This window comes from Rousettus aegyptiacus, unplaced genomic scaffold (genome assembly GCF_014176215.1).
Source record: "Rousettus aegyptiacus isolate mRouAeg1 unplaced genomic scaffold, mRouAeg1.p scaffold_m13_p_9, whole genome shotgun sequence".
Taxonomy (NCBI): domain Eukaryota; kingdom Metazoa; phylum Chordata; class Mammalia; order Chiroptera; family Pteropodidae; genus Rousettus; species Rousettus aegyptiacus.
The window spans coordinates 22,667,368-22,692,390 of record NW_023416312.1 but is presented as its reverse complement, the minus strand read 5'-3'; the positions used below and the strand labels follow the sequence as shown (position 1 = coordinate 22,692,390).

Genomic DNA, 25,023 nt, shown 5'->3' with positions numbered 1-25,023 from the left:
CACATTTAATTATGCCAGGAAGTTAGCTTAAGCAAATAATGAAATGTGAAGTCAAAGATTTAAGTGCAAGGCTACTAATCACGATCTTATACTAATGAAAAATTAGAAACAACCTTATATCCAACAGTAGAAAAATTGTTTAATAAATAAACCTCAGAATGAAAAAAAATACAAGGTCATTTAATGCTATTTTTAAAGACATGGGAAAATTCTGATTGTATGAAAAATATCAGGACACAAATATATTCAGAATAGCATGATTCCAAATCTTTCTCACACCTCCAGATTTTTAGTTTTGTGAGACTCTTAAAGCACTTTCACTAAATTGTGACCTTTAGTGTCTAATTGCCCATCATGTTGCTAACCAACTAAAGACTTGAGCACCACCAAACAGAAATTCTAAACTTAGAATATCCAAGCCATCCTTCTAATGTTAACTTTGCCTTGGCTTTGGGGTTAAAGAACCACAAATGCATTAGCAAAGCATCCTCCATGTCAAGAGAGACGGTGAAAGCAAATGGCAGAAAAGAGTAAGTAAGCAATGATGAAAAATAGGGACAAATGGAGAATTTAAGTGCCTGAGAGTTTTGTCCATGTACTAGTTCATTATCAGAATAAACTGGGATAATTCTACTAATGCTTTCTTTCAAAAAAAGATAAGACCATTTCAAAATATCATTTTTATGGACAAGACACTCACTCTTAGAACTCTATTGCCAGTGAGCAAGATGGCACCTTGGGCCAAGAGGCCAAGGAGAAAGGACTGAGGACAATCATCCCCACAGGAAAATCTCTTGTTAGCATTTGAAATGTTCTCAAAAGAGTTCTAATTTTCTCAAGTTGGAAGATTGTTTTCATCATGAGTGTTTTGAAATACTAAGGTTACCAAGAGGGGCAACACAAATACAAATGATCCAAAGATTATGTGGTAGAATTGGCAGAATTGTTCAACATGACTTCTTTCTCCAGCAATTCTTGATTGGTGCATAAGGCCAAAAGAGAAAAACCAGCAAACATAGCATTTGAAATTTCTGGGTTTTTTTTTCCTTTTCACAGAGTATCATTCTGTACTATAGATAGTTTGCCTAAAATAAATGCACAAATAAAACCAGGAAGATACCTATGGTTGTTCTGAGCCATAATCTACAGTATTAAAATGTAGTTAAATACCTCGAAAAGTTCCGATGCTCCAATCGTTACCTCATTTTTTTTTTTGCTATTAAACAATAATTATTATATTCTCATTACACCACAATAATATGAACACAAATCAAGACTACTTACTGCTGACAACCTTTGCATCTAACTCTTCTGTTTCTCCTTAAGACATTAACAAACTGCCTATGAAACCCTGAATATAAATACCACCTTGACTGGAAAGGGAACTAAGGGAGAAAAGAGAAAACATCTGCTCACTCAGACTCACTTATCATTCCAAGTCTCATCTCAAATCATCTTCCAAGCTCCAATTACAGCAATTAGTAGTCAAGGCAAGCCCCACACCCCTCTGAGAATGTGGTTCAACAATGTAAGCAAAGGTTTCCATTCACTTTTCCGCAGACAACTGCTGCTACTTACTGAAATTAAACTCAACCACCAAGGCCAATATTCTGGAAATTACCCTTTTAGAAGAGAAGTATATACTCTGTGTTTACTTTTAAACACCCAGTTTTATTTTTACCTGCATGAACAAAAGAAAATGTAATGGGAATCCAGAAATTTGTGGACATAAAACTTGGTACTTTATGGTAGAGGCTAATACAGGTTTCCTATTTTATGAGGTACAATGTAAATTGATCCTCTAAGCTAATCACTCAGAGGTCTAAATGTGACTCTCCAAGTTAAATAAAGCACCCACCAGATTAATATTACAATAGAGTAAAATTCAGAACTTAGCTCAAGGGTATTATCCTTCATCAATTATCATATACATTCTGCCTATCAGTCTCAGTCACAAGCGACCAATCAGTACTGGAATTATTTTGTATCCCTCTCTTTCCTGGAATATAATATCATTTAGTGAATGCATATTTGAAACTATGGAATTAAAATTTAAACATTAGATGTGTTTATAATGGTGGTTGCACAACTGTATACATTTATCAAGATTTGTCAAAACATACACTTAAAATTGGCAAATTTTATTGCATATATATGTTGTATGTATGTGTGTATATATATACATATATATAATCTCCCCAACAAAACTGATTAAAAATATTAACATATTAGAGCCCCATGGAACATGAATGTGAACTGATAACTCACTCATAAAACATGGAATTAACAGTGACTGGGGAGGAAACAGAGGAAAATAAACTCATTTTATACCAAAGCATGGTTTCTCAGCCTCAGCACTATTGACCTTTTGGGCCAGATACTTCTTTGTTGTAGTGGGCTGTCCTGGGAATTACAAGATGTTTAATAGCATTCCTCTACCAATTGGATGCCAGTTATACATTCTCTCTTTAGTCATCACAACCGAAAATGTTTCCAAACATTGCCAAATGTGCTTTAGGGGGCAAACCATGCTAGGATGAGTACTTCTGCATTACATCCTTATAACAAGATCTATTAGGTAAATTCAGCTAAAGCTAGTGGTGGTGAAAGGTAAAACCAGCAAACATAACATTCCACAGAAAGACAACAAGGAAGAATGTTGATGACTTTAGAATTATTTAGGGCACCTTCAAATACAGGTAATCAACACAATCAATGCTTTCCCCCACAGCTAATGAGCACAGGTAAATCTGAAAACATCTCAAGTACATTTTTCCATGAGTCATCATTAAACTTATATGTGACATTTCATCACCATAAATCATCACCGTTAACCAACTCTCTTAATAATTTCATCAATTGGTCATTTGTTCCAGTAGAACATAAGGGAATTAAAGAATTGATCATATACTATGAGGACAGAATGCAAAAATATACACTAGACTTTAAATAAATAATTTTTCAAGGAATTGACTTTTTAAAACTCAGGCCCCTGAGTTCAACATTTAGTCTTAATGTTGAAAAAACTATTGTACCGCCTACAATTTAACTAATAAAATGCATATTAATAAACCATATGTGAAATAGACTGGATAAATAGCTAGTTTGATCTAGTTCATTTCCTAACCTATGAGATACCATGTTAAAAGAAATAATATGTTAAATAACTCCACATTTGGAACTATGTTCCAAGAAAATTAACCCCCAAAATAAATTAGATCAAAAATATTCAAAGCATTCCTGATATCAAATAGTGCACAACTCCCAAGTCTACAAACTGAGGCAAAGAAACAGACATAATGCTTTATCAGACACATAGATGACCACTGAAACCTGAATTTCTAGTCTGACGCCTGGTCTCCAAACCACTGAGCAGACCTGAAGGTAGTAAAAAGGACCCACTGAGCACTTTCAGAACTTTTTTATAAAGGACCTTGGCTAAGGTTCCAGGTAGTGGTGCTAAGCTGCAAGCTTCAGAAAAACAAAGAAACTAGCACAGTTATAAAAATCAATGACATGATTAGCAATGACATATTTTTGTACTGTATACAAATTATTATGTACATGAAAATATTATTTACAGATACATTGTATATGAATATAAGAAATTACATTTATAAAACCATTATTAAAATGATACTTATTACTCGAAAATCTTTCAAATCATAGGAATTGGGGAAAAATAAGAAGCCTTTTTATGGAGAAATGAAATATTGCCCCCAAATTAATAAAAGAATGGGCAACAAACATGAAAATATACATTTCCTCATTATTAACCAGAGGAATGTGAGTTAAAAGAACCATGATACTATTAAACATCCACCAGATTGGGAAAGTTTTGAGAAGTTTAACAAGATCAAGTGCTGGAGAAGATGTAAAACAACTAGAATTCTCACCAATCTACAACCACTTTAAAAAACACTTTAGCTGTATTATTTTTTAGGTTTAAGGTGCACCTACATCTTTACAAATGTCCAACAGGAAACAAAAAAAAGTGTTCATAGCAGCATTATTCATAAAAGCAAACTGAGAAGCGCCCAAGTGTCCAATAACATAATGGATAATTGTGGTATAGTCATACAATGAAATAGTATACAGCAATGAAAAGGAACAACTGTAGCCCAAGCAACAACATGGATAGATCTCACACCACATTAAGTGAAAGAAGTCACAGAATACACAGAATATTATTCACTTTACATAATATTCAAAAATAGGCAAAAATAAAACAGAGTGAATAATGAGGCCATTTAGGAGTACATTCATAGATGGCACAGCTATAAAGAAAAGCAGGGATGGTGGTGAATAAATTTGTATAGAGTTTCCCTACAGCGGGGAGACAGGAGAGAGGAGGATATGATTGAGGGTTATCCAAGTGGCTTCTAGGGGTACTGACAATCTTCTATTTCTTAACCTCGGAGGTTAACTACATGGATATTTATTCGCTTTTTAATTATTCTTTTGACTGCACTTAAATATTTTCATAGTCCTTTATGTCTCTCCCACAACATAGAGACTTAATTTTTGAAACACAAAGCAAAATGCTCAACCATTCTGACATATGCACGTCCACGTATGAATAATATTAGCTGGATAAAGCAGAACTCAATGTGTTTAGGATGATTATAATTGCATAGATAAGATACAATGACAAAGACCACCAGCTAATTAGAGGCAATGTGATGAAGTCATGTTCATTAGGGGCTTTTCTTGTAGGAGTGCTTAGTTTCATGATTTCAAAAATATTTGATTAATGTCACACAACAAATTAAGTCCAGAACTGGTAGGGTCAAAAAATATATATATGCAAAAAGAGGCCCAATTGACAATGGATTTAGAATAACCACAAGTTTCTGAATTGAAGTTTAATAGGGATTTTCAGAAGGCAAATATAGAATGTGGATTTGAGAGACTTAAGACTGTGTATACAAGTCTAGATGTGGGCTGATATTTATCAACCGTGGAAAATTCTTGGTTGACTATTACATTTCATAGTTAAAAAGATTTTATTGTCATTATAAAGCAGGATACTGTATTTTAAAAATATTAGTGGTGAAAATCCACTAATATAAAAGTATAGAGATTGTATGTGTGAATAAGCCGTGAAGACACATCAGTTTGAATAAGAGAAATAAATGGAGAAATTTTCAAGGTTAAATGTAAGGGAAAGGAGAAGGAAAAGATCAAGCAAGTTTCAGAAAATGGCAGAATGGCCCACTCTATTTTCATTAGCTCATCCCAATCATAATTATAGTTAAAAACAAAGTGCTTCGTAACATTGCCACCTACTAATTGCTAGTGTGTAGATTAACCAAGACAGTCCTTTTCCATCTCTACTTCATTGTTTATATACCTCCCTTAAAAATAAACAAAAAAAAATCAGGTTCATGTTCTCTCATGCTGAAATGACTGATAATTAGGAAGGCAAAGCTGATGCTCCTGCCAAAGGGTGGTGGTGGTGGCAGCAATCCAAAACAGTAAACTGACTTCTAAGTTATCTGCTTCAGCACAGATAACTGGAATGATCAGGTAAACAATGATCAGCAAATAGTAAAATAACACACTGATTTCTGCATTATCTAGATTCTAAATTATGGATCCTCCTTATTCGTCAGGTCTCGGCTCAAATGTCACCTCAAGAAGGCTTTCTGTGATCACTCTATCAAGTAGACCCATACACCACCATCCCATGAACTCTCCCCTTTGGAGTACCTATCACTGCTGAAAATTATATTTGTTTTCTTTTTATTGTCTATTTTCTCCCTTCCCAATAGATCATTTTGTTAATCTGGTTTAGTTAAATCTCAGAAACTGGCATAAAACAGCCACTCGATGTTCCTAGAATATCCTGTAAGTAAATGCAATGAATAATTAGGGAAGGCTGACAGATAAGCAAGTAAATGATTACTATATGAGTACTAAAATGGATGAGCAAAGTTCAAAGAGAGCATAGAGGAAGAAGACTGACTCCAGAGTGTCAAGGAAAGGCTGCCAAGAAAGGCAAGGCTTCCTAGAGAATCTGACATTGGAATTAAACCTTGAAGACAAGTGAGTTTCACTAAACAGAGGCACTGGAGTTGGTGACCAGAAAGGAAGCTAAAAAGCTGGTGATTGGATGCAATTAGGATCATATGAGGTCTTTTATCAGTACACAAAAAAATTTGAACTTAGTCTTGTAGGCAGCATGAAACAATTACTGGTTTTTTTTATCAGATTGTTTTACTTTACAGAAATTATTTCAACAGAATAAATGGGATGAAATGAGGAGGCTGGGGTAGAGAAAACAAGAAAATGCTGTAATGATCCAAGTGAGAGAAAAGACAGTGGTAATGAGATGAAGAGAAAGAAAGCCATGTAAGAGCTCTTTAAGAGTTAGAATCAACAGGGCTTGGTGATTCATGGGCTATGAGTGAGTTTGCAGCCAATCCAAAAAAATGAAAGAAAGAAGAAAGAAGAAAAAAAAGAAAACAAAGAAAAGAAAGAAAAGAAAACGAAGAAAGAAAGAAAGAAAAAGAAAAAAAAAAGAAAAGAAAGAAAAAAAAGAAAGAAGAAAGAAAGAAGAAAAGAAAGAAGAAAGAAAGAAAGAAAGAAAGAAGAAAAGAAAAGAAAGAAAGAAGAAGAAAGAAAGAAAGAAAGAAAGAAAGAAAAGAAAGAAAGAAAGAAAGAAAAGAAAGAAAGAAAAAGAAATTTAAGGGAGGCAGGAATGAGAGAAAAAAAGAACACTCCGTTAATTGCTGGAGGTTGTGTAGGGACTACCTTTAACCCAAAAGACAAGATAATTTGGCACATTCTGCTCAATTTAGACTTAACCTGAATGAAGCCTTTCCTGTCTCTTCGGACAATGTCTTTATCTACAAATAGTTTTTTTTAATCCACCGAAATCCTTATTAGTCAAACCTTACAATTGTAGGGCCCTGATACAGAGGGAAGTCAGCAGCCCCAGAACAGGGTTAGAAAAATAGTGCCATGGTTACACAGGAACACTAGATCTAAGCCAGGTCTGTTGAAGCTAGACTCCAAGTCAATAGGCTCCAAGGTTCAAATCACTTGCTTCTGCCATTTGATGGATCTGAGACATGAGAACAGTATCCCAATTTGGGTGATGGTAGAAGTAGAACATATGTGCACTAATTAATTTAATGAATAATTTATTTTAATGAGCTTTGTAATCTGTAATGTAAGATGAATTATTATCACTGTATGGGTGTATGGTTGGTCTGACAAGCAGTAAAAATGCCATCCACAAGATGTGATTTTAGCAGCCTAGAAGGAATTTCCTTTTTAAAATTAGATCTCCTCTAATGTACTCTAATGTCTTAAATTCTTTTCATCAGAGCTAATATAGCTAATTACCCTGATATAGGCAAGAATTCCTCTTGTCATTTATAGGGGGTAAAAATAACTGGTTAGATTATTGGCTGAAAGCAAGTTCAGGGGAGGAAGCATGATCACCCCAGATGAAAAACTTTTACTTGGCAATTGCATCAATGAGCTTTATCTGTGTGTCCATGTGTGGATTAGATAACTGCATTTAAGCTAGTGTCAGCTCTATAGGAAAATGCCTGATGATTCCCTCTGCTTTCCACTTTGTTTCTTTAAAGCAAAGGAAAACTGCATCTCTAGCAGTTTTTAATGCCTTGGCTTTTGTCTTATTCAAAGTGGTTGAGAGCTTATAGCCATAGGAGACAAGTCCACATCCGTACCATATTTCATAGCAGCAGGAAAATAATACCCATGCAGTTTGGGCCAGCAACTGGAAATCCTTTAGGCATAAGATTTTTTTTAATGACAAAAAGATTATTATCTAAGATTCTCTTAATGACAGAGTAGAAAGTTTTCAGGATGTCTTATGTCTTGCTCACACCAGCCACAAACTGAAGAGGGGAAAAGACCTCTACAGATTCAAACCTTTTGGAAGTGACAGGCAGTTGCCCTGTCATTCAGAAACAGCATGACATGACCAGTCCTTAGTTTTCAGCATCCACTATTTGTAAATCAGTACAACTCATTTGGGAAACTGAAGTTTTGAGCTGGGAGGACAAAAAAGAAATGTTAAAAAATGGCCCTGGCCTCATTTTCTACATAGGAACCATGTGGGATAATTACTCCCGCTGAATCTGTAAACTTTGACCTTTCTGGAAAACCAAGACTTCTCCTTTTGCATGAATCCTTGGCCTGTTTGTAGAAGCCAAGGCTGGAACAGATGAGGATTTGTGCCTTGGGCAGTGTGGATTCTCAAAGAGTACCCTTCATCCCATCAACAAAGATGCACCATGGAGAACTGTGCCCTTGGACATCAAGCACCAGGCCCAGCATGGATGGAATGGTCCAGATTGAAGCCTCACTTAAATATGACCTTGGGCCAAACTCTGAACCTCAGCTGCCTCTTCTCAAAATGAGGGGTAATAATTACTACCTCAACACGTTCTTATGAGGTCAAACAAGGTAATACACATGAAGTTCATAGCAGCTACTATTCATAGTTACAATAATGAGATCACCATGACCTAAAGCAGTTAACTACATCAATGGGTACTCCCTTGTTGCTGACAGGACCACTCATGACTCTCATTTTGCTCCACATGGACCATTTAGCCCTTATTTTCAAAAAATCCACTTTGAGAAAAAAAATCTAAACAAGAGTAAAAATAGCTTCTCTAAATACCCCCACTGAATTTGTAAACCATTAAGTAAATCAAACCGCTGAATAAAACACCTAGCACCTAACAGGGCCCATATGTGCCTTGGATTATTGTTTTGTTTTGTTTTATTTTTGCTAAATATGGAAAACAGGATATATATATATATATATATATATATATATACACACACACACTGAATCGTTTAATGATTAATATGCTACACTAGAAACCCTCTCATGTGGTAAGAATACACACACGCACACACACACACACACACATACACACACCAATGTTCACCAGGCATTCCTTCTTTACAAATAAACATGGACAGGACAATGGATAGTGATATACCCATACAAAGAATGAACTAGATCAAAGGTCAGCAAACGTTTTCTGTCAAGTGCTAGAGAGTAAACATTTTAGGCTTTCCAGACCATAGTGTCTGTTGCAACTAATCAACTCTGCTCTTGTGATGTAAAATCTATCATAGACAATACATAAAGTTCATTTACAACAAGAGGAGCCTGGCTAGATTTGGCCCATGGGCTACAGTTTTTCAATCCCTAAACTCTAACCATATCTATCAATGTGGAAACATGCCAAACAATGCCTATAAAAATGCAAGTTTCTTCTACAGCCATGCTACCCTGAATAAGCCTGATCCCATCTGATCTTGGAAGCTAAGCAGGGTTGGGCCTGGTTAGTGCTTGGATGGGAGACCACCTAAGACTAAGACGATCAGGTGCTGTAGGCATAAAAAATTAAAAAAATAAGGGATTGTAAACTGACAAGGTCCTTGCAATCTGTGAAGTCAACCAAAGGTTGCCTTGCCTAAAAAAAATAAATAAATAAAAATTTAAAAATGCAAGTTTCTTGGCTAAAGAAATTATTATTTATATATACAATAGAATATTCCTGTTATTAAAAATATGAAATCCTACCATTTGCAATGACATGGATGGACCTAGAGATTATTGTGCTGAGTGAAATAAGTCAGACAAAGATAAATACCATATGATTTTACTTATATGTGGAATCTAAGAAACAAAAAGAACAAACTAATTAAAAACACTCACAAATATAGAGGAGAATCTGGTGATGGCTAGTGGGGAAGGGGTTAGGAAGCTGAGAAAATGGGGTGAAGGGTTAAAGAAGTACAAATTAATAGTTGATAGATGGTCACGGGAATGGGGAGCATGGCATAGGGAATGCAGTTAGCATTAATGTAATGACTACACGTAGAGCCAAACGAAAGAACAAGCGATTAGGGGGATCGTTTTATAAACTATATAAATGTCTAACCAATGTACTGTATACTTGAAACTAATAAAAGTTTGAAATGCAAATTTCAAAACAATATGTGGCATTATTCACAAAGTTTAAAAATATGAAAGCAATGTTTTATAATAATTATTGGCATGTACATATTAGTAAATGTATAAAAATAGGCTTAACCAATAAACTCTGAATTTATGACAGATAGAAGGAGATAGAGGGACATCAACTATAATTTTTTTTCATATTTCTTTAAAAACTAAATGCCCAAGATCTGATAAATGTGGGTGGTGGGTGCACAGATTATTATTCTGATGATATTATATTTGAAATACATTGTGAGATTTTTCTTTAAGTATTTAATAGGAACAGGCATTTCCTTTATTTTGAAAATATAAGGCTTAAAAATCAAGTTAAATGTGGTTTTTCTCTGCATTAATTTAATCCAAACTAAAATGGACCTGGTCAAAGAATTAATCACTGGATTATAACTGAGATGAGGTGGGAAAAACAGGCACTCCATCTTTAAGAAATAAAAAGAAATAAAATCTCCAGAAAAGTCTGGGTTTTGAAACAGCATTTACTCTTAATTACAAAATTATTTTGTGTTTTAAGTAGGGAGACAGAAATAATCCTTGGGAAATAACAAAGAAAAAAGTAACCCATAAATTATTACTACCCTACCATAGACATTAATATTTTGATGTGGGTTTCCCTCCAGGATTTGTTACATACATTTTTTTATTTACATAAATGGTATACCATACATAGATATTGTTTTATAGACAGCTTATTTGAAGTTTTTTTATTAGAGTATTAATTTATGTATCTTTCTTTTCCTGTATTTTTATCTCAATATGCCAAATACACAGAGTTCATGGCTGACACCTTAGTTTTAAAAACTTTGATTTCAGTTTCCATTGATGGGGAGAAGTGCATTTCCCCTAGCTGCCTTTTCTAAGTCATCTATAAAAACTGTCAAGTTAGCGACCACCTCTGTATACCACAACTATTTTATGAAGAATATAACATATAAAGCAGTTATTTGTCCTCAAAATATCTCTGAAGGATATAAACTAAAATTACTAGCCTCATTTTACAAATACAGCAGCTGCTGCTGTTAAGGAGATTAATAAGTAACTTGCTCAAATAATTCACTCCGACCCTGTAACAGAACCTTCATCCCTTGAATAAGACTTAACTGGAAACTCAGGCTTCCATTAGTGTGGCTAGCTGAATGCTTCAATAAACCTATTTACATCTATTATCAGCAAGTAATTTAGTATCAACTGCATTAAACTCTGGACTCACTGTGCAGTTGAAAAGAATACTGTTTATGATATCATGCCTCTTACATGGACAAATGGGCTTTTCTCAACTTTTCACCTCCACACCAACCTCTTCTTTTTTTATTTTTAGCTTAAGAAAACTTTTAAAATGAATAATTTTAATCAGTTCGGATAACTGTTCATATTTCATGATGATTCCCATCAGTAGATTCTTGACAATTAAAAAAGACAACACATGTAACATTTAGCATAGAACCTAGCATACAATAAATGCTAAATTTTAGCAGTTACTAATATAGTTTCTATTATAGAACTATACCTCTAGCTTTGTGCACAGTAATGCTGTCCAATCTCCTCTTTTAGTTCCAAACCTGTCTTTCTAATGGCTTCCAAAATCCACCTAATCATCCTTCTTGGTTAGCCAAGGAGTATTACTGTTAAGAAAAAGGGAATAAAAATGATAGGAATCACAACAGCTTGGCCAGAACCGTGAAAAGCCACTCTTTCAGGCCAGAAAGGAAAGCATGGGATGCTACAGAGCTGTCCAGCGGCCTACACAATCTAGTAGCCAGGAATTTACTCATCCCACTCAGCTATCCACCACTCCCATGACTTAGGTCTTTCTTGTCCTTGGTACTTCCCCCTACATCAACTATGTCTCTTGTATCTCAAGTTCGAAGGCCTAAAAAAAGAACTATTCCACTTAGATCTTATAAGCCTGATTATCTTGAGTTCCACTGATGAGTGAAGAAGTAAATATCCAAGGGTCAGATCCTTTCCTCCAGTCAATTAACTGTGGCCATGGTGAATGGTAAGAAAAGTCAAGAAGTACAGAGATGGCCAAAAGTAAAGAATTCTCCAGGGCCACCTTTGTCAGGAAAAAAAGTGAGCAAGCTTCTGAGAGCTGGCCTATCTTTTAAATCTACTAGTATTTCAAACTAAATACATGCAAAATGGAACACATCATATTAGTCTCAAACCAGCTTCTTCTAAGGTCTGCATTTCCATAATGGCATCACCATAATGCAGGTTATTCAAGCACATAAACACTGGGGTTCTCACTCACTAATATCCTTGCCACATCATAAAGTGGCCTTCTGCTGTCTTCTGTTCTTAATTCCCATTGTCATCCTATATTAGACCTTTGTTCTTTCCTAGTTAATTTAACCTGATTTCACTATTTCTTCCCTTTCTTATTTCAATTCAACCAATTTACTGTTTCTACCCTAGACCTGTAAACATCTTCCAAAGTTACCACTCCCTGCTCAAAAATATGGCTTCATCTCCACCTCACCACCACCACCCCTGCCAGCCAAAATAGGTCTAAAGCCCTAACCCATGCAAATCAACCCACAATAAGGCCTATGGCTACTTGCCTAGACTCATCACATGTTTTATCCTTATTACAGCTAAATTCACTCCTGTCCCAAACACGGAAACCATAGTACTTTCTCCAAACCTTTACTTATATACCACATCTTCCATCTTATAGCCTTCATTAATCTCCTAGAGCACCACTTGTCAAAATCTTATCATTCTCCAAGGTTGATTCTGTCCACATGACCTTTCTAAATTCCCCAGCTAGATGAGGTCTCTCCCTTGGTCCTCTAACATTTAAACTTCTAGTACTTTCTAGTCCAGTGCTATCCAATAAAGATATATTGGCAAGCTACATATCTAACTTTAAATTTTCTAGTAGCTACAGTCGAATTAAAAAGAAACAGGCGAAATTATTTTTAATGTTTTATTTAACTCGATAGGTCCAAAATATTACCATTTCAACATGTAATCAATATGAGAACTGAGATATTTTACTTTTCATATTAAATCTTGAAAATCTGATGTGTATTTGACACTTAGAGCACATTTCAATTTGGACTATCCACATCTAAAGAGCTCAAGTAGCTTCCTTATTGGATGGTACATGACAAACTCTTTTGAGCTAAAATCTGTGAGATTTGCTTCATTCTCACTCCTATAGGCCCATAAAAAACTTTAATTCTTGAGGCTAAGGATAATACCTACTTTATATTGGTATCTCCTAGAGCAGGAGTCAGCAAACTACATACAGCTCATTGGTCAAATCTGGCTGGCCACCTCTTTATATAAATAAAGTTTTATTTGAATCTAGTCTTGCTTTTTCATTTAAATTTGTCTATGCTGCTTTCACATGACAATGGGAGAGCTGGCTAGTTGCAACAGAGACCATATGGTCCACAAAACCTAAAATTTCTACTATCTTGCCCTTTACAGAAACAATTTGCTGACCCCTTTCCTAGAGCAGTAATTCCCAATGGAGTCAGTGGGCCAGTGCTGGTCAGTAAATTGTTGTCAATCCAAAATGAGAAGGAGCTTGCATCAGATTATAAATAGATTTTTTTGATAACACTTTCTTAATGAAGAAAGCAGTATATTAGTTAACGGTCTGGTACTAGCTCTTTATATTACCACAACTATTTAATTGACTTTATTGTACCTTTTGCCATATAATTTTTAAAATCATAAGCAAATATATATATTTTTTAATTTAATTGCTTCGGAGTCTCCAGCTTGGTTAAAGCCATCTCTCTGACTCCTCCTGTATTGCACCTATGATCTCTATGTTTTCTTATAGAATTTTGTATTGTTTTTAAATTTAAGCATTTAAACCAACTAGAAGTTTTAAGATACCAATTTTAGGGACTCAAATTTTATTTTCTCCCATTTATTTTGTAGTATAAGCACGATTTTATTTATTTATTTTTTAATTGAAGAAATGATTTAAATTTTGCCCCCATCTACCTTCCTCCTCCTCCCTCACTCCTGGTAACCACTAGTCCATTGAATATGTCCATGAGTCTCTGTTTGTTTGTCCTGTTCATTTGTTGCTTTTAGGTTTATATGCCACATATAAGTGATATCATGTGGTTTTCCACTTTTTCTGTCTGGCTTATTTCACTTAGTATGATTATCTTGAGGTCCATCCATGTTGTCACAAATGGCAGTATTTCATCTCTTCTTATGGCTGGGTATTATTCCATTGTATATATGTACCACAGCATCTTTAGCCAATTGTAGGGCACTTCGGTTGCTTCCATGTCCTGGCCACTGTGAATAATGCTGCTATGAACATCGGTGTGCAAATATCAATTCGGATAAAAGTTTTCAAGTCTTTAGGGTAAATACTCAGTAGAGGGATTGCTGGAATATATGGTAGATCGATTCTTAGTTTTTTGAGGAACCTCCATACTGCTTTCCATAGCGGATGTGCCAATTTGCAGTCCCACCAGCAGTGTATGAGGGTCCCTTTTTCTCCACATCCTCTTCAACATTTGTTATTACTTGTCCTGTTGATTATAGCTATTCTAAAAGGTATGAGATGGGATTTCATTGTAGTTTTGATTTGAATTTCCCTGCTAGCTAGTGATGTTGAATATCTTTCCAAATATTTTTTGGCCATTTGTATGTCCTCTTGAAAGAGTGTTTGTCCAGGTCCTCTGCTCATTTTTTGATTGGATCATTTGTTTTGTTGTTATTGTTGTTGTTATTGAGTTGTATGAGTTCTTTGTATATTTTGGATATTAGGCCCTTATTGGAGGTGTTGCGTGCAAATATATTTTCCCATTCGGATGGTTGTCTCTTTACCTTATTGATTTTTTTTTTGCTGAGCAGAAGCTTTTTAGTTTGATGTAGTCCCATTCATTTATTTTTGCTTTTACTTCCCTCTCCTTCGAGGTCAAATTCATAAAATCCTCTTTAAGTCCAAGGCCCTTGAGTTTAGTTCCTATGTTTTCTTCTACGCATTTTATTGTTTCAGGTCTTATATTCAGGTCCTTTATCCATTTGGAGTTAATTTTGGTGTGTGGTGATAGACAACAATCTAATTTCATGCTTTTGCAGGTGGCTTTCCAGTTTTCCAGGTACCATTTATTGAAGAGGCTTTCCTTTCTCCACTGTATATTTTTGGTATTTTTTTCTTGAAAATTATTTGCCCATATAGAGTTTACTTCTGGATTCTCAATTCTATTCTACTGGTCCGTGTGTCTGTTTTGCTGCCAATATCACGCTGTTTTGATTATTGTCGCTTTGTAGTATAATTTGAAGTCAAGCAGAGTGATGCTTCCAGCCTCATTCTTTTTTCTCAGGATGGTTTGGCAATTTGGGGTCTTTTCTGCTTTTATACACATCTGATGATTTTTGTTCTGTTTCTTTAAAAAATGCCAATGGGATTTTGATGGAGATTGAATTAAATATTTGCAATGCTTTAGGTAATAAGGTCATTTTAACTGTTGATTCTTCCAATCCGAGAACATGGAATATCTTTCCATTTCTTTGTATCTTCTTCTATTTCTTTCAATAGTGTCTTATAGTTTTCTTTATATAGGTCCTTTACATGTTTCATTAGATTTATTCCTATTTTACTCTTTTTTGTTGCAATTGCAAAAGGAATTATTTTTTCTACTTCTTTTTCTGACACTTCGTTATTAGAATATAGAAGTGCTATGGATTTTCGAACATTGATTTTGTATCCAGAAACTTTACTGTATTTGCTATAAGTATCATTTAAACCTAGCTTTCTCTCATTGAAATGAGGGAAATGTCCTTTTTCATATATTAAATGATATACACTAGAATTTATTTCTGGATTCTTTACTGTTCCACTGATCAACGCCTATTTCTAAGCCAACATCACATTGAATCGATTAGTGACTTTATAGTTGTATTAGTTATGAATTGCTACATAACAATATTACTACAAATGTTAAGGCTTAAAACAACACAAAATTATTATCTCACAATTTCTGTGGGTTCAGGAGTCTGGGCACAGCTTAACTAGGTCTTCTGTTTCAGGGTCTTACAAAGCTTCAATCAAGGTGTCAGGTAGCTGTAGTCTCATCTGAGGTCTAAATAGACATGGATCTGCTTCCAAGACCACTTCATTGTTGGCATCGTTCTGTTGGTTGCAGGCTACCAAACTGAGAATCTCAATTTATTCCTGGCTTTCATCTAGAAACTGCCCTCAATTCTTGCCATATGTCCCCTTCCACAGAGTAGATCATGACATGAAAGCTTGCTTCTTCTAAGCCACCAAGGGATAAAGTCTCTTAGGGAGATAGACAATCTTATCTAATGTAATCACGCACATGTATTCACACACATTTGAACACCTTTGTTGTAGTCTATCAGAAGCAAATCACAGGTCCTTCCCACAGTCAAGTGGAGGAGATTACACAAGTGCATGAATACCAGGAAGCGGGGATCATGACAGCCATTTTATAGTCTGTCTGCCACAGTAGTATATTCTGATAACTGTTAAGGTACTTATTTCCTCCTCCCACTAAATTTATCTTAATTTCTCAGGCATTTATTCTCCTACATAAACATTATCAACCATCACCCCCTCTCCTCGAAAAATCTCATTGGAATTCTATTTAGTATTTTTTAAATGTATTTATTTAAATTATTTTCAAGTATACAGCACATTGGTTAGACATCTATATACTTCATAAAATGATCCCCCAATTGCTCCCCCTCTCCCCTGACCCTCCACCTAGCCAACATATTAATTGAAATTTTATTTAGAATTGTATTAAACAAATTTTTAGAACACTGATATTTTATGATATTAAATCTCCCCACTCAAGAACACAGCATCTTTGAATCTGTTCACGTCTAATTTTATTATCCTTGATAAGATTTTAGTTTTCTTCCTATAAGAGCCTTGCCTTTCTTGTTAACTTTGTTCTGAAATATTTATGATGTCTAATGCTACTGAGATTGGAATGGTTTCCTCCCTCTCCTTTTCAAAGGATTATATTAAAATAATGAAAGGCAATTAATTTTTGTATTTTTATCTTGTATTCAACTACTTTATTGAATTTTTAGTAGTTTTTTTAACTAGAATCCATTGAGTTTCTTAGTATACAATCACATCTGTGAAAAGATAATTTTATCTCTTTTTTCCAACATTAAGCTATTTTTTATCTTATTGCATTTACTAGATCAGCCAAAATCATAAATAATGGTAAGCAAAAACTCCTGTCCAGTTCCCAACTGACTCAAAATTTTTCAGTATTTTACTATTTTCTTGAATAAATATTTACTGTTGGTTTTAACATTTGTTGAATGGAAATTATCTCTGTTGATAAAAAGAATGATAGGTATTCCACCTTCAAGGAAATGAAGCACTCCACTCCTTAATTGTGAGCTAGGCATAATGACTTCCTTCCAAAGAGTGCAGCATGGAAAGGGGAAAAAAGAGTAACTTTATAATGAGAAACCTCACAAACTATTTCAGCTAGGTGATCAAGATCAATATCAACAGTGGTAAGTCATATCGACAGTATGTACCCTTCATATGATGTAATGAAAATGGCACTTAACATCTGTGGTCTTCCTCTCAAAAACACATAGCCCCAATCTAATCATGAGGAAAAACACCAGATAAATCCCAATTGAGGAACATTGTACAGAGTACACGATCTGTATTCTTCAAAACTGTCAAAGCCACCAAAAACAAGGAAAATCTGAGAAACTGTCATGGCCAAAAGAAGTCTAAGGAGACATGATTACTAAATGTAATGTGGTAGTCTGAATGGGATATTAGATAAAAATTCAGAAAATCTGAATTAAGTACAGACTATTTAGTTAATATAAATAATGTATTGATCTTAGTTCATTAACTGTAACAAATGTACCATATTAACATAAGATGTTAACAACAGAACTGGTTGTGTGGTATATGGGAACTCTACTACCTCTATAATTTTTCTGTAAATGTAAAACTGTTCTAAAATTAATAGTTTATTTAAAAAAATAAGAGGAGTCATCAATTCCTCATTTGATTTTAAGTGACAGGTTTATATTTAGTTATCCTTGACAGGGCTAAATTCAGCAACCTAAACTTATTATATTTTTGCTCCCCATTCAAATCCTTCTGGAATATCAGTTCTCTTTGGTTGCAAACTATAAAACCCAAAAAGTTAATCATCCTTAATTTCCAGGATATGGATTGTTCTGATCAACTTATACGTTTAACAAATATTGACATAGTACCTCCCATGTGCAAGAAATTAAGAAAAAGCAACACTCTACATCATAAGCAGTAAGTTGCCAAAACATGCATGCTAAACTTTACAATGCATTTAAATGTCATTTAACCTTCAACATTTGACTGAGGTATGTAAGTACAGGTATTCTCAATTCCAAAAAGGAAACTTGGGCTCAGAGAAACTATATGACTTGTCCAAGCCATGATTTCATACGTTCTAATTTCAAATCTCCTGCAATAGTTAAAAGAATACCAAGTGAGTGATACAGTATAGAATATGAAATAGAAATTTGGATAAGCAAGAAATCCTGAAAAGCTTCATCAGAAATAGAAACTGTGCATAAGACAAGGATAAGTAAGGGCTATTTAGAAATATTTACCACCCAGTCTCATTATTAAGCTTTGAGTTCCCTTTCAACCCAAAGTGGTCTAACCTTTGGGAAGTCATGGTACAACCTGCAAATCATAAACTTTAATTAATGTTTGTGGAATGATGAGAAAAATGAACTGACCCAGGAATTCTATACAGCAGCATAATGATGTTTGGAGAATGGTAATTGAGGTATGTGAGCAACCTCATTTCACTGGAGAAGCAAGAATAATAGTCTCCACTGATTATTCAAGTCATGGTAACTCATAACCACCAGAACCCATTTTTAAACCTATTGGATCAATGACAATTCACCTCAATCTAATTGTCAATGACAACTCGACTTGCTTCAGGGAACATACATCTGGACACCAATTACAATGAGACTCTCATACAATTCAAAGTCAACCAATTAAGCAGACACACTGCAGTGAACATACTTCTCAAAGTCCATCAACAACAGTCTCACCCAAAGAGCCATGGTTCTAAGGCCAAATTCAACCACTCATGTCTCTAACCAAAGCAACTCCCAACCACCAACACACTTCCCAAAGAGATCAGCAACTGCTTCACTCATAAACTATGCTTGACTAGCACTTTTACTTTGGTAAGTAATGATTTCCGCTTTGTGTTTTACATATTAGATGATAGTCTCATCTTTTGACAGAGGGCTAAGATACTTCTTAAATTTTCAGTGAAACTGTGAACAAAAATAGATTCCCTTTAAGGAATGGATATTACCTCAAACTCCAAGAGTTTAATTGAAGACCCTTGCCAGATGCCAGATAGGTGAGTAAGAAAAATACTGCACTGGCTACAGCTTGCTTGTGGGACCTTCTCTTCAAACTAGTTTTGTGGTACCATAGACCAATTCACAGAAAAGCATTCACATGGTAAAAATTTATAACTGCATCATGGGCCATAAGAGTTACCTTCCAGGAATTAGAATAGTCTTGTGAATAGTTTTAAAATTTACACACCCAGGCCTCTCTCCAGGTCAATTAAAATGGAAATTTCATGAGATGAGATTAAACATCTGTGTTTTAAAAAGCCCCTTAGTATTTCTGAATGAGCACTCCTCTAGAGGGTTAGAAACAATTCAAGGTCTCCTAAGAGTGACAAGGCTATTTTGGCTTACTAAAGTAAACTGGAGATCCAGTCCAGACTTTTGTGCAAAGCAGCAAAAATCAATAGGCCAATACTAGATATTCCCTTGTTATCTCCTGATCCAGGGGACTCCAAATTACCCAAGCCTGCTATTATACACTGAGTTCTCTCTGAGCCAGTGGTTTTCAATCCTACTTGAACAGCTGAATCACCTGGGAGATTATTTTAAATATACCAATGCTGGTACCCCACACCAGACCAACTGAATCAGAATCCCTTCCTGTGGGCCTAAACATATATTTTAGGCCTTAGGCCTCTTTAGGCAATCCTGAGGGGTAAACAAGATTGAGAAGCACTAATCTAGATTGCTCAACTAGTACCTGCACCTGACCAACTCCATCCTCTAATACTGCAATTTCTCCTAAAACAGATGATGATAAAAAAAACTATGATAAATTACAGAATGCTCTAAAGAAAATCTTTCACAGTAGAATTGTGATTCTTAATTCCATCACCAAACTATTTAACATGCTTACATGTTCAACTGATAAAATAAGCAAAAAAGGAAAACAAAATAAACATAAACCTTCTTCTATCTTTTCCCCCTACATTGTTTTCTTGATGAATATTGGGAATCTATATAAAAGAGGACAAAAGTGTTCAGCCATGAATGAAAAGCATTCTGTCATGGCAAGGAGATAATAGCTAAATAAAAAAGGTTAAGAGCAATAATCCAACGATCTGCTTGCCATAAGGAGATAACCAAGATTGGAAGCTGCTCTAATGGTACCAAAGGAGGAAAAGACATCAGAATATATTTTTAAAATGTGTTTCAAGTTGGTTTAGCAGTGCATTAGTCACCTATGTCAAGGCTTTAACATGTTTAAACAAAGAAGTGCAGTTATGGATGACTCGCAATTCTCAACACCTTCTGAGGTACTTACTTAAAACAGCATACAATGGTGAACAGTCAATGAATCATAAAATAGCTCACAGTAAGGTCAAATCAAGAACTATAAGTATAATTAAAATTGAAGAAAGCATTTCATTCCATTTGAGAAAAAACTGAGCTAATTTCTGAGCAATTACTAAATAGAAAAGACTTAATGTTCCTTAAATGCTATAAATGGTAGTACACATGTCCCAACTGCATGTTGCATATTGGAAGTAAATTTGATTAAACGTGAAGACTCTTCAGATTATAATGTACACATCCTATTGTAAACATGAAAGGTTATAAATGTTGTACCAACAACAACAACAAGCAGCAAAGCAATAACCCATTTAAAATCAAGTGCCTCACTCTCCACCGTACTTTGAATACTGCTGCTTCCACATTAATCCCACAAGGTCTGAATTAGGTCAGAAGACATATGGATCTTCATGTGGTGGGAAGAAAATTAGAGCAGAAAAAAGCGACAGCCATCTTCAGAGCTTCATTCCCATTTGTCCAACTCCAGTCCCTGATGACCAGATGACTTTAAAGAGGATGTGCCTTAGTAGGCCTGTTCTAGCCTAGAACGTTCCCCTTGATATCCAAAAGCTTTTTAAAAATTGAAAAGTAGATACCAATATCTACTAGGATAGCCCAACTATTGCCATTTTAGATGTTCTATTCAATCATTCACAATCAACTACGTATTTAATTAGTACCATGCAAGGTAGAGATAGAGATATAAAGGACTTTCAGTTAAAGATGATGGATTGAACACATCCATTTATCTTGGCTTTCTCCCAAAACTCCAATGAAATGACACTAAAAGGATTTTTAACCCACAATAACAAAGAGAATGGAAGAAGAGACAACCACAATGGCATTTGAGAAGCTGAGAAAAAAAATCTTATGGCAGCTGTAAGAAAAGCCAAGAATAAAATAGTTGCACACAAGCATCCCCAAAAGGAAGCTCCAAGCACATCCTGAACTAAAGATGAAACGGGCTTAGAGTAAGGAGGATCTGGTAAAAGCTTTTTGGAAAGCAATTAGATCCCCTCTAACTTCCTGTCTCTGGTCTTGCCTGCATTCCAGCCCAGGTTGAGATTGATTTTCTAGGAAGAGTGAAACAGAGGGTCTTTGACCTGGAAAACAAAAGTTCAGTAGACATGGATTCTCTACTTGAAATAGGAGGTTTATATGCTGCATGTGGAGACATCTATGTGTCTAATGTCCTTCATCAAGAATGAAGATTGCAAGATTCTTCTGCAGGAAATCTGACTGGATTAAGAGAAAAGACCTAAAGATATTGACTTTGGTTCCAAAACTCAATTGCCCAGCCAAACCAGCCAACTTGCAATCAACAAAGTCCCACTTTATGCTAGGAGCTTCCAATCAGCTTTTTAGTGTTCCACTCTTAAACATGAACAAAACAAGAGAGCAAATGGTTACCAGAAATTTGAAGTAAGTCTGTAATATGGCAGAAAACATAAGTTTGTAAGAAACTATGCAGAAAATTAAACTTTTAAAAATCATTAATATTGTCATTGGGACTTTAAAAAAGATATTACACTTATGAAACAAGAGTGAGATGTTAAAAAAGGAACATTCAGACCTCAAAAAAGAGCTTATAGAAATCAACATATAAAACGAATGAAAAATGCAATTGTGAAAATTACAGGATCTAAGAGGTCCAACATCAAAGCACAGAGAGAATAGTTTGGAAAGAAGTTTAAAAAACAATTTGAGAAAATCTCCCCAAACTGAAGGATCTGAATCTCCAGATTGAAAAGATGCACAAGAAAGAGATGAAAATAAACATACAAGACATATTATTGCAAAATTTTAAAGCACTAAGAACAAGAGTTTCTGAATGCTCTCAGTGAAGAAAATCAGAATTTAAGAAGAATCAGAAATAACATTTGATATCTCAACAGTAACAAGAGCAAGAAGACTGGGGATGTGGGTAAAGGGAGACACCAACATTCTGATGGTAAATCATTACAAACTAGAATTCTATACTCAGCCAAACTATCAAATTAAGTGCAAGAGCAAAATAAGATTTTTCACACTTGCAAGGCCTCATAAATTTAACATCTAATGCACCCTTTTCCAGAAAGTTACTACAAGATTTACTCCACCAAAATGAAGGAACAAACCAAGGAAGAGAAAGACAGAACATCTAGGAAACTGAGGATCCAACATAAAACAAGGCATGACTCCCAAGGATGATGCAAAGGGATATTATAATGTTGTTAGCTGTTTCAAAGGCCCTGAGAACACTAGGCCAGGTTGAAGGTAAGAATGTTCTTGGAGAAATGTCTCCAACAGGAACTGATAGGATGTATGAAGTGTTTGATCATGCTGAGTGAAGATAGACAGTTCTTGGGAAGAACATGGAGATAAATTAGTGGCGAATATGGAAAACTAACAAGCAAAGGATAAAACACAAGGCGATTTTAACTACAGGGAAAACACGCTGTGCAGGCAATCATAATATACATACTATATGACTCAGCTATGAACAGGCTTACCTAGTATCATTAATGTAATCATTAACTACTACTGCTCTAAACAAAATGATATATATGATAATACATTGAAGTCTGTCCCAATGTAGGAAAGTGTTGAGTATGGGAGAAAGGGATAGAAGAGCTGAATCTCTATGTTCCATAGTGGGAGGACAATATGTAACACAACACTGAAAAGTCAAGAAGTGGTAGAATACATTATTAGCAATGAAGGTAAAATGCTAAAAGCATCAACTAATAAAACTTGATAAGCATTCTATTAAAATATCTAGCATGTAAAAGACATTCAATGAATGAAAGTCTCTTAAGTTAAATTGACATGTAAAATAATAAGTATATTTAGTATATGCCGAAATTCAAACACTTTGTAAAATGTTAGGGACTGCTTTTAAAGATTTTTCCAAAGCGCACAATGGAATATATAGATTTCAAATTATAATGTACACCTAAAAATTATATAATTGTATTAACCAATGTTACTCCAATAAACTTAATTTTAAAAAAAGATTTCCCCCCTTCATTTAACCCAAGAAAAATCTTCCCCCCAAAAAAGATTAGTGATGTTTCCCAAAATGAACAAAAAAAACCACTCATATTTCACCATAAGATAATTTGATAGCATTATTGATAGCTAATTACCTTCTTGGGTAACCAAAGAAGAAATCAAATACAACCATCACTGGAATGAAGCAAAAAAAAACCAAAAAAAAACCAAAACATTTCTTTTCACAATATTATTTAAAAGATTTAGATATGGTTCATTTAAATCTTAGCTTAGAACTCAGATGAGTGTTTAAAATACATTTAAAAACTTATAAATCAAAACAGAATTTACCTTGTAAGCAGCATATTTACAAAGCTTTATGGCTTGTTGTTGAAAAAATGTATTTGTTGCAAAGGAGGAATGTTTTGTTTTGTATTAGGATGAGATATATCTTTTTTTATTCAAATTTAACAAATTAAATTCCAAGTAAAATTTTAGATAACTAAAATGTCTGGCAAACTGATCATAAAAAAGATAATAATTGAACTATCATTAGGATAAGCAAGTCTTTATATCCCATGTTTCCATACATCAATGTCAGGAACACATTTAAATCACCACAGATAAACTGGAAATAACATTGTTTTAAAAAGCCACCCAACTGAGGTGAGTAGAAATAAATAAAGGAGCCCAAGATTAGTCAATAAAATTTCATTTATTCATTCATTCATTAAATAAAAACTTCCTGAGTAAATCTCCATGTGCCAGGCACTGTTTGCTAGTCTTTAAAGCACAGAGTAACTTACTCCTAGGTGTGTTTTTTCCTCCTCTTCTAGAAACCTGAAAACGAAACATATAAATCAAGAAAAATGAAGGATCCATTTACATAGCATTCAGGTAATGTTATTTACCTGCAAGATAAATCATCTTATCCGTTTAAACACTAATATATAAAAACTACCTACCTTTTGTCTTCAATAAAGAATTATGGTACACCATGTTTTTCTTTGTTTTTCTTCTTGCAACCGTGTTTAGCATGGCCTGGTATGGTGGCTTCAAACACCAGGAAATACAGTGAGTTTTGCATAAGACTCTATTTTAATTCGTAAAACTTACTATTATGTAAATTCTAATAGTACAGAGGTTGCAGACACTGTTGACATTTTGAGACAGATAATTCTTTGTTGTAAAGGGCTGTCCTGTGCATTAGAGGATATTTACCAGCACGTGTGGTCTCTGCCTACTAGGTGCCAATAGTACCGCACCCCCCCCCCCCCCCCCCCCCCCCGCCCCAGCTGTAACCGAAAATGTCTCCAGGCAGTGTGCGATGTTGGGAGCGGGGCAAAACTGTCCACTATTGAGAA

General features: G+C 34.8%; 1 protein-coding gene and 1 pseudogene across 1 annotated transcript in view; one reads left to right on the top strand and one right to left on the bottom strand.

Annotated features, from left to right (window-relative positions):
* The window catches only part of TSPAN7 (tetraspanin 7), a 127,243-nt gene that overhangs the window by 98,348 nt on the left and 3,872 nt on the right, over positions 1–25,023 (bottom strand). The window lies entirely within an intron of this gene.
* Positions 9,272–9,396, top strand: LOC118607939 (annotated as a pseudogene).